This window comes from Diabrotica undecimpunctata, chromosome 8 (assembly GCF_040954645.1).
Source record: "Diabrotica undecimpunctata isolate CICGRU chromosome 8, icDiaUnde3, whole genome shotgun sequence".
NCBI lineage: Eukaryota > Metazoa > Arthropoda > Insecta > Coleoptera > Chrysomelidae > Diabrotica > Diabrotica undecimpunctata.
In genome coordinates, this window is record NC_092810.1 from 48,569,855 (window position 1) to 48,580,423 (window position 10,569).

A 10,569-nucleotide genomic window follows, 5' to 3' on the forward strand; every position below is an offset into this window, starting at 1 on the left:
ATTGTTTATTTTGACTTTAATCTTAGTTTATTGAGCCAATAAAAAAATATAACTTATTTGTTATCAAAAGTAAAATAAACTCCTTATATTGCTGTGTTCGATGGATTCAAAGATTTTCTAGTTGTCTTTTATCGGGATACAGAAGAAGGATAAGAATAAAAAATATATTATAGTACAAAAATTTACGTTTCTTTATTTTATATGAACGAATAAAACGAGTATTCTTTATTTTATATAAAAAAAGGAATAAAACAATTTTCAACTTCTGTCGTTATCTTATCAATCAGCATACAAGAAAATAAATCAAATTTTTATAATAATAAGATTTTAAATCTACATACATTTATATTAAGTGAAAACCAATTTTACTTAAATTTTTCTTTACTTGAAACAAGAAACAACAAAACTTTAAACTTTTGATTAGCCCAACAAAACCTCAGTTCTTAAATTTGAATGCTAATGACCAGGATGTCAAACCGATCCTTCACAGATATAAAATTCAATTGTACAAAACACTTACAGCTTATTTTCTTATTGAGTTGTATGTTGGAACATACCCAGAAAAATCCAGTCTCCTCAACGATGCGATCTCTCCTTTTTGGCACCTAGGCTCCTTCCTAACGTCTCTGCAAACCTGCTGCACTAACCAAAAACACCTGATGCACTTCTCCAAAAACTCAACTACTTATTAATGACACAAGGACCTCCTTTTGTCAACTTAATGCCGTAAAACGACTTTCACAAATCTTCACCAAATGCCAACGGTAGATACAAGGACCTCTTTCAATCTACCTGCTATCTCCTTCTGCAAAACTATTCAATTCTTTTCACAATGCCGGTATCCAACTCACGAACCACACCCTATCTTGAGACAAACGACTGTTTCCTTCGATGACCAAATTATATCCTATTCTCCGGTTCTCATGATCGGCTCACAAATTCCCATTGAAAAACGACCGTCCAATAAAAAGCTCAAATTGTGTTTACCATGATTTTGGAAAAGCCTAATTTCGGTTTCAGAGAAAAACTAAATAGCTTACTTTAAAATTGGTTTTGTCAATACACAATTTATACATATTTCAAAAGATTAGAATATGGTCATTTAATACTCTATTATACAAACAATGAAAAGATTAACTTACAGGTAAAATGTCTTCTAATTCTAAACAAAGGTTTTTTGATAATTTTGTTTGAAACGGAAACAAATTTCTATTCTTATCTACACTAAATCGTATCTTAAATTACTATATACAATTTGTTTATATTGATATCTTAAAATTTTATTTCGATGGATTTTTTTATTTATTTTTCTTTGGTTGGGAAAGAAGAAACATAACAATATATATATATATATATATATATATATATATATATATATATATATATATATATATATATATATCAAGAAGTACTTGTGACTCGTTTGGAAAAAATATATAAATGTTTTGGATGGGTTGGAGTCAATAAAAGGGGCTATTGGTTAACTATTTAATTGTGTTATTTCAATTGTGTTTACAATTATTATCAAGAGCTGCTAAAAACGACAAAATATCTTACAAAGTTAAACTAAAAAGAAAAAAAAATTTGTTAATTCACTAAATAAAATTAGTTTGGTAAATAAAATTGCTGCTAATACATCTCAAAAATAAATAATACAAGATTGTCTTAATCTAATAAATGCTTCTCTGAAATTTTAATTGGGAGCGAATCGGATCGGAAATCGTTTTCCGTTCATAACAGTCCTAAAAATCTGTCTTCCGGTTTCATCTGCAGTATACATGGTGTCAATATCTTTATCATTAGATTTATAGATCGCAGTATATATTAGTAGGCTCATCGAAGCTCGTATTTCAGTACTATCAGTATCTTTCAAATCTGTTGGTGTCTCTACAGCAAATCTTGTTCGAATTTCTGCAATCTTCATTCTTCATTTCAAAAATGTCATTATTAACAGCCGCTGGTGTTTCTTTAAGTCTTTCTTTCCTAGATGTGGCATCATCAAACCTCAAGTAATTTATCAAAACACTTATCGTTTTCCGCTCATAACAGTCCTAAAAATCTCTCTCCCGGTTTTATCTGCAGTATACATGGTGTCAATATCTTTATCATTAGATTTATAGATCGCAGTGTATATTAGTAGGCTCATCAAAGCTCGTATTTCAGTACTATCATCATCATCATCATTCAATCTTCGCTTATCCACTGCTGGACATAGATCTCCCTCATAATTTTCCATCTATTTCGATCTTGTGCCTCTTGCATCCAATTCCTATGACAACGTTTTAGATCGTCAGTCCAACGTGTTGGTGGACGACCTCTGCTTTTGTAGGCATCATCTCTTGGTCTCCATTCCAGTATCCGTTTTGTTTATCTATTATCTGTCATTCGAGCCACGTGATCTGCCCAGTTCCATTTCAGTGTTGCTACTCTCTCTACTGCATCAGCCACTCCTGTTCTTTGTCGTAGCTGGCGATTTGGGATCTTGTCTCGTAGTGAAACGCCTAACATAGCACGCTCCATCGCCCTTTGACACACACGGATCTTTTGAACTGTTCTCCTTATCATGGTCAACGTTTCCGCACCGTAAGTTAATACTGGCAAAACACACTGATTAAACGTTTTTCTTTTAAGGCATATTGGTATATCAGACGATTTGAAAATATGGTTCAGCTTGCCGAAGGCTGCCCAAGTCAGTCTTATACGACGGAGAATTCAGATTCAGTACTCTCAGTATCTTTCAAATCTGTTGGTGTCTCTACAGCAAATCTTGTTCGACTTTCTGCAATCTTTATATTTGTTTACTCCACTATAGTATTTATCATAGCTTAAGAGATGAGAAGGTTCCAAATATCTTCTGGAGTGGCTTTATCTCCTAGAGTACGAGCAGTACCTTTTAATCCTGGTAGGGTTATGACTATATTATTTTGTTTAGTTCGCAAATTCTTTACAGGTTCATTTACCTCCCGCTTTTGTCGATCTTTCCTATAATAGTACTGTTTTCCAATTTCATCCTCATTCTCTTGGTCTAATTCTTTATCAATATTTTCATCAATTTAAAAAGACTGTTCATTATCATCACTTTCACTTCAAGGTCGATATTCATCTTTTTCTTCGATTTCGATATCATATCCATCTTCTATATATCAGACAAGTCAGATTCTTCCTCATTATACCATCTTAAAACAGTACTTTCAAAATTATTGTCTATAGGATTAACTTTTTTTGATATACTAGGAACCCAATTCATCTAAAAATAAGAGGTTTTACACAAAATCTTAATTTTATTACAATTACAAAACTTAACTTAACGGTGAGGTGGTGTCACTGAGACTCTGATTTCTAATTCGAACGTGTTCACAGTACCCTAGCTGAATACCCACTGAATACCAATAACTACCAATAGTGACTTGAAGGTACATGAGCGCGCGCAAGATTCAAGGTCACCGGAAAAAAGTTACAACTTCCAAAATAGAAGGAGTCTGCGTGACTTCAGCTTACCGATTACGGATTAAAGCATTTTTGAATATATTTTTTAAAAATATAAAAATATTGTCAAGAGTTTATTAATTTTTGAAATATTTACATTTTTATTGACTAAAACGGTAAAAGGGTTGTGGATTAGGTTACCAAGATAATGAAAATGTAAATTATGCGTCAAAAATTTTCTGGTGTAGTGTTATTTTTAAATAACATCTTCTTCTTCTTCTTAGTCGTTAACCTGATGCAAGTATCGTGATATCATGAAGCTATTAGCTAAATTTCCCAATGTTCCTCCACGTTTTTCTATCTTCTGCTATTCTAGCACATTCTGACAATGGAGCGCCAATGGTAGCAACAATATGGTCTGTGTATCGTGTGGGAGATCTACCTCTATTTCTTCTGCCTTCTACTTTTCCCTGGATGGTAAGTTTTTCAAGACCATTTCTTCGAAGCACATGTCCAAAATAGCTTATTATTTGTTCTGATATTTGTGTTCTTAGTATTTTCTTTATGTTTAGCTGGTCCAGTATGGATTCATTTGTTCTTCGTTCCACCCATGGTATTCTCAGCATTGGTCTCCAGCAGTACATCTCAAATACATCTATGTTCTTTTTGTCTTTCTCAGTAAGGGTCCAGCATTCCGATGCATAAGTAAAAACTGGAAAAACTAGACTTCTTACTAGTCTCATTTTTGTATCGGTAGTTATTTCATGGCTTTTCCAAATTTTTGTTAATGTTGCCATAGCGCTTTTTGCGATTGCTGACCGCCGCTTTATTTCTTCAGTACAGCCTCCTTTGTTGGTTATTAATGAGCCCAGATACACAAATTTATCTACAACAGCGATATTGTTTATCATTACCAGATGATTTTGATTGTTGTTAACTCTGTCAATTATCATGATTCTCGTTTTATCTCTGTTTATTTTAAGGCCCATCGTTAAGCTTACGTCTTCTATCCGTTGTAGCAGGTGAATCAATTCAGCTTCAGAACTAGCGAGGATAGTAGTATCATCTGCATATCTCAAGTTGCAAATCTTCTTTCCGCCAATGGTGATACCACCGTTTCAGTCTTCAGTAGCTTTCCGCATTATCCATTCACCATAGATGTTAAATAGAATTGGGCTTAGTATGCAGCTTTGTCTCACGCCCTTTGTGACCCTGAAACTACCGGTTAGTTCCCCATTTATTCTAACTCTGGCATAATTGTTATTGTACAGGCTTTTATTTAGCAGTATAAGATGATTGGGGACTCCCATTTCAGACAAAGCCTGCCACATTTTACTCCAGTTGACCAAATCGAAAGCTTTACTATAATCTATGAAGCACAAATATGTTGTGATGTTGAATTCTCTGAATTTTTCTACAATCTGCCGTACGTTTAAAATTTGTTCTCTAGTGCCACGTCCGGGGACGAAACCTGCTTGTTCCTCCGCAATGTTAGGTAGTAAAAAGGGCTTTATCCTCTCGAGAATTATGTGTAAGAGTATCTTAATGCAATGCGCAATTAGAGCAATTGTGCGATAGTTGCTACATAAATCTTTCGCTCCCTTTTTATGTATGAGAATATATAGTGTTTGTGTCCAGTCCTCAGGCCATTTACCTGTCTCCCACACTCTTTGACAAACTTGATGTATTATATCCACTCCAACGTTATCTAGGTCTAAAATCATTTCAATAGGTATGTTATCTGGACCGGCAGCTTTCTGACTTTTTTGCCTCATAATTGCTGCTTCAACTTCACTTTTGAGTACGTCAGGTTCCGTCACAAAACTGGCGTCTTCTTTTTGTGATGGAGCGTCTGTGCTTTCCTCCATCATCAGTCGTCCACAGTATTTTTTCCATCTGTGTAAAATATCTTTTTTAGAAGTGAGTAGAGTTCCGTTATCATCTTTGATAGCAAGGTAGTTTGGTGTAAAGGAACGTGTTATCTGCTTTATTTTTTTAAACATGTCTCTGGTCTCAGTTTTGGTTTTATGCCCTTCTATTTCCATGCAGATTTTGTTCAAGTGTGTGTTCTTGTCCTTTTTGCAGAGTCGTTTTATTTGACCGTTCAGCGCTTTATAGGCCTCTTTATCACTTTCACTGTTCAGTCCTGTGGCTTTTAAGCACTTCCTCTCCTGTATTTTAGTCCACGTGGAGTCTGTTATCCATTGTTTCTTTCTTTCTTCTCTATCACTCTTAATGTTTTCGCAGCATTATGCAATATGGATTTTGTTTTTGTCCATATGCTATTTGAGGACTCTTCTGGATTTAATGATTGTTTGAGGTCACATAGCTTTTGCATTGCGGCTTTTTTGTACGGATCGTTATATCTTAGATGCCATTTAGTTGTTGTATTTTCTGTTTTTGGACTGTTTCTTAACTTCATGCGGAATTCAGCTGATAAAAATTGATGGTCGCTATTACAATCTTTTCCTGGATAGGTCTTAACATCCTTAACAGCGCTCCTCCAACGGGTTTTTACCAGTATAAAATCTATCTGATTTCTGTATCTATTTCCTGGTGATATCCAAGTGTATAGTCGTCTTGGGTGATGTTGAAAGCCTGTATTGGTAACAAACAGGTTGTCTATACAAAAGTGTAGCAAGCGTTCTCCTCTGTCATTTCTTTGGCCAAGTCCATATAATCCGACGGTCTCTCGCAAGTAATGATCTTCTGTAGTTACACCAATTTTAGCGTTGAAATCGCCTACGACTGCTGTGATTTCTCTATTTGGAAGCTTCCTAAGCGTCTGCCAGATGCGCTTCATGAGAGTATGAGTATTAGTACACCTTGTGTTCCCGCTCATACATCGGGGCACTGACTACAGGCAGTATAGCTCGTCCAGCATGCTTTAGCAAGAAGAAGAGAGTGTACATCATCTTATAATGTAGAAACTAATACACTCCATCTCCATAGCCTGACATATTTAATAACATATTATCTTTAAAATTGAGCTATACAATATACATAGTAATCACTATTTTTAAATACAAACCTTTCTAATTTTTAAAAAGAGAATCCTGTATATTATTATTGTATGTTGTAGAGAATATTACTTTGAGGTTTATATACCTGACATGTTTAGTTTTGTATATATTTGGAGGAGACCTGCAGATTTTATGTTTTTGGAGATTTTTTATTACTAAGTTTTGTGTTCCTACTGAAATATAACCTATTGAAATATTAAGAAACAAAACTGATAAAGATAAAAATTTTAATCTAATTTCTTAAACATAAATCAAAATATCAAAAATTAAAATAAGTATACTAATAAAAATTATTTGAATTTAACAAATGTTACAATATAATATTTACCTAATCCATAAGATAGATTCATAAATGCATTATTAACTATGTTAACAAATGTTTAAAAAATTGTCTAATATGTTTAACACACATCAGTAACGGTTAATAAAGGAGCTACGAACAGTCGCAGATCCAGAAATGTTTATCGGAGATGATATTTGCACCTTTCAGAGGTTGATCCCCAGAAATTTTTGTCGGGGCAAGGGGGGGTCATGGGTCTTAAGGGTGATTTTGATATAGGATTTATATTTTTGCACCTTACGATGGAGCCATTTTTGAAGGGAACCATTTTCTCAATAATTATTTTAAGCGACATATTAAACCAATGAGAAGTTATTAAAACCCAAATACCCTACGGGTGCAAAGAAGGGTATAACATTAAGGGCTCTTAAACTTAAACAAAAAAAATTTAAACAAACATACTCTGTGACAGTAAAATCAAGTGTACAAGACTAATAAACCAAAGGAAAGTTATTAAAATATAAATACTGAAAAACAAGGACTGTCAATTTAAACTAGGTATTTTAAAGGCAATTAATTTGAACCCGCCTATCCTATGACTACAAAATTAAAAACAAACCAAGGATAGAGAAGTATAAAAAAAAGCAAGTAATTTAAATGCAATAATTCAATGAAAGTGTAAACATTAATGGATGTAAAAAGAAAAGACAGTTAAGATTTGATTTCACGTATAGCGCGTTTGTGTATCCGCTTATACGTATTTCACCCTAAGAGGGTTCTTCGGAGCACGTTATTCACGGCTATTCACAACCGCTCTGAACGTGAAAATAATCTTTCATGTCATATTAGAAGCAACTATAAAATGGCTTCGATCTGGACGCAATAGCGACATCTGACAAATAAATCTGTAAACTAATTTTCGAAACCAAGTTCAGATTTCTGCTTTAATCTGTGCCTTCTAAGAATTGCAAGAAAATTAGTTTACGGATTTATTAATGGATGTATTTAACATTCCTAATAAACTCTATCTTATCGTTGGAACATTCATTCATTTATTATTGCTATACGGAGTGGAAATATGGACTCTCGGAAGGATGCTGAAAATTTTGTGGATAGAGCACGTGACCAACATTGAGGTGCTGAGAAAAATGAGGACTGTGAGAGAACTGCTAAATATTGTAAACAACAGAAAAGAGAGTTATCTAAAATATATTTACAGGGGAGCAAAATATAACTTTCTACGACTCATAATGAAAGGGAAAGTAGAAGGAAAAAGAGGTCCAGGAACAAGAAAATGCTCCTGGCTGAAGAATATAAGAGACTGGACAGGCATGGACACACATTTTATACTAAGAACAGCTCAAAATAGAGAGCAATTTGCTGAAGTTATAGCCACTCTTCCATAATGAAGAAGGAACTTTAAGAGGAAGTGTACACAGCATTTTATTTAAATTAATTTTTTCAACAAAAAACATAATATTATTTAAGAATGGTTATTTCTTAAATTAGGCATATTAGGCTACAAGTGAGTGAAATATTTTTTTGCTCGGTATTGAAATTTTTCTCACCAATTTTGTCAGCAACAGCCGGCAACGAATGGCAAATAAAAGTTCAGTCATTAAAAATACTATAAGAATAAGATAAGTAAATATACAATAAACATGATGAGGTTTATGAGTGATAAATTTGACTAATTTTTACTAGCATAGGTTTTTTTAATATTTGGTATTTTGATTATTATTTCTAAAATAAGATTATATTTTTATAATTTTTGTTTGTTATATTTCAGTAGGTTCAGAATATTTATTAATAAAAAGTGTTCATAAACATAAAATCAGAAGTTCTTTTAGGCATGTAAGGCATCCCACCAACAAAACATGATTATTTTGTTTTCTACAAAATACAATACTGATGTACAGGATGTTTTATTTAAAAAAATGAAAAAATTTTGTATTTGAAAATAGTGATCACACTGTACGGCTGGATTATAATGATATTAAATTATTTAAAATAACATTACACTAGAAAAATTTTGACATATAATTTACATTTAAATTACTTCGAAAACATAATTCACAGCAATTTAAATATTAATGTTTTTCTTAAGAAAAGTGTAAGTATTTCAAAAATTAATAATTTTATTCCTATAAAACTTTATATAAACTCTTTATATTTAAAAAAATACAATCAAAAATACTTTAATATATAGGGTGTTCCATTTAAAAACATAACTTTTGTTCATTTCATTGTTCTGACTGAACCTGCATAATCGAAAATAATTTTAAATCGTAGACATCTTTGACATACATCAGTTTGGTTTAAAATATTTTAAACAAAATAACCGCGGGAAAAGAATTTACCTTTGTCTCAATCGACTTTCTGTGGATATTGCCTTTGTCAACTGGTCATCCATTTTTTGGCAGTTAATACTATATATTGTGTAAACGTTTGGGTTAAAAACCTTAAAATATCTTTGTTATGTAGCATTTAAGCAAAACATGCCGAGAAAGGTTATAAAGGGTTGTAAGTTATAGGGTGTGAGGTACAAGGATAAGATTATTTCCGTGTTTCTTTGTGTCTGGTTCTTTAACTACACTGTAACTACAACTAGTAGCAACTGAAGTTTAAAATAAATAAAATTCACATCCCTGTGAGCGGTATAATTTAAAAAAAAAAAAAAACAATAAATATAACATCTTAAAAATTGGTTACAAAGTTATGTCCATAGGTTGTAATCTAATGGCTGAATGAATTGACAGTATCTCGTCACACCATCCTACGTCATTGCCAGATATTATTTGTGTTACTTCCTCCCCCTTGGATCAGACTTAGAGTATGCCTTATACAAACCAAAATAACTAACTATTGGCGAGGGCTTAGAATAGACCTCAGGTATCATATATGAGCAGTGGCGGATCCAAGGGGGGGTCACGGGAGTCATGACCACCCCCAAAACAAAATTAAATATCAATCAAATAATCCTAAAAAAAATAATTTAAAACCCATCAACCCTATAAGCAGGAAGGCAAGAGTTGAAATGATTCAAACTCATTTATTCTAGGGGTAAGTGTACAATTATACGAAATCTTTTTAAATTGATCTTTAAAAAAATCAACAATTCTAAATACAGTAATACCTCGACTAAGACTTCCACGAATTTAAAGTTACGAGATTTTCAAATTTTGTCAATTCGTCATTTAAGTGCCAGAGGCTCGTATAGTTTCTCGTCAAACCTGTCGTCAAAACCAATGTGCTAACTCTTGCGAAGAATATTTCCGAAGATCTATTTATTTACCCCTTTTAGACAATATCTTAACTGATTTAGAAGAACGACTTTCACCAAAAATTATGAATCTATTTAATCTTCAAGTTGTTTTACCTAAAACTGTAAACACACCAGAAGATAAAGTTGCATTAAAAAATTGTTGACACCAGGATATTATTGAACCAACTACTTACTGCATATTCCACAGTAGAACAAGAGTTTTCACTGTGGATTCAAAAGTGGAAAAGAGTCGTGCAAAATAATAGAAAACTTCCTGATTGTATTTTGGAAAAGACTTGGCGGAAATAGAACTTCTGCGGAAAGGTTAACTGGTTTAGCACTCATCAATAGCAATTTAGCACTCATCATAGAGCGATTTTCTAAATCGGGTAGGCGAATAGAATACATTTTTATAAAATTATATAATATTTACTTATCTTATTCTGTTAGTATTTTTAATCACTGAACTTTTATTTACCACTCGTTGCCAGCTGTTGCTGACAATTCGTGAGAAAAATTTCAATACCGAGTAAAAAAATATTTCACTCAGTTGTTGAATACTACCACTACTTGTC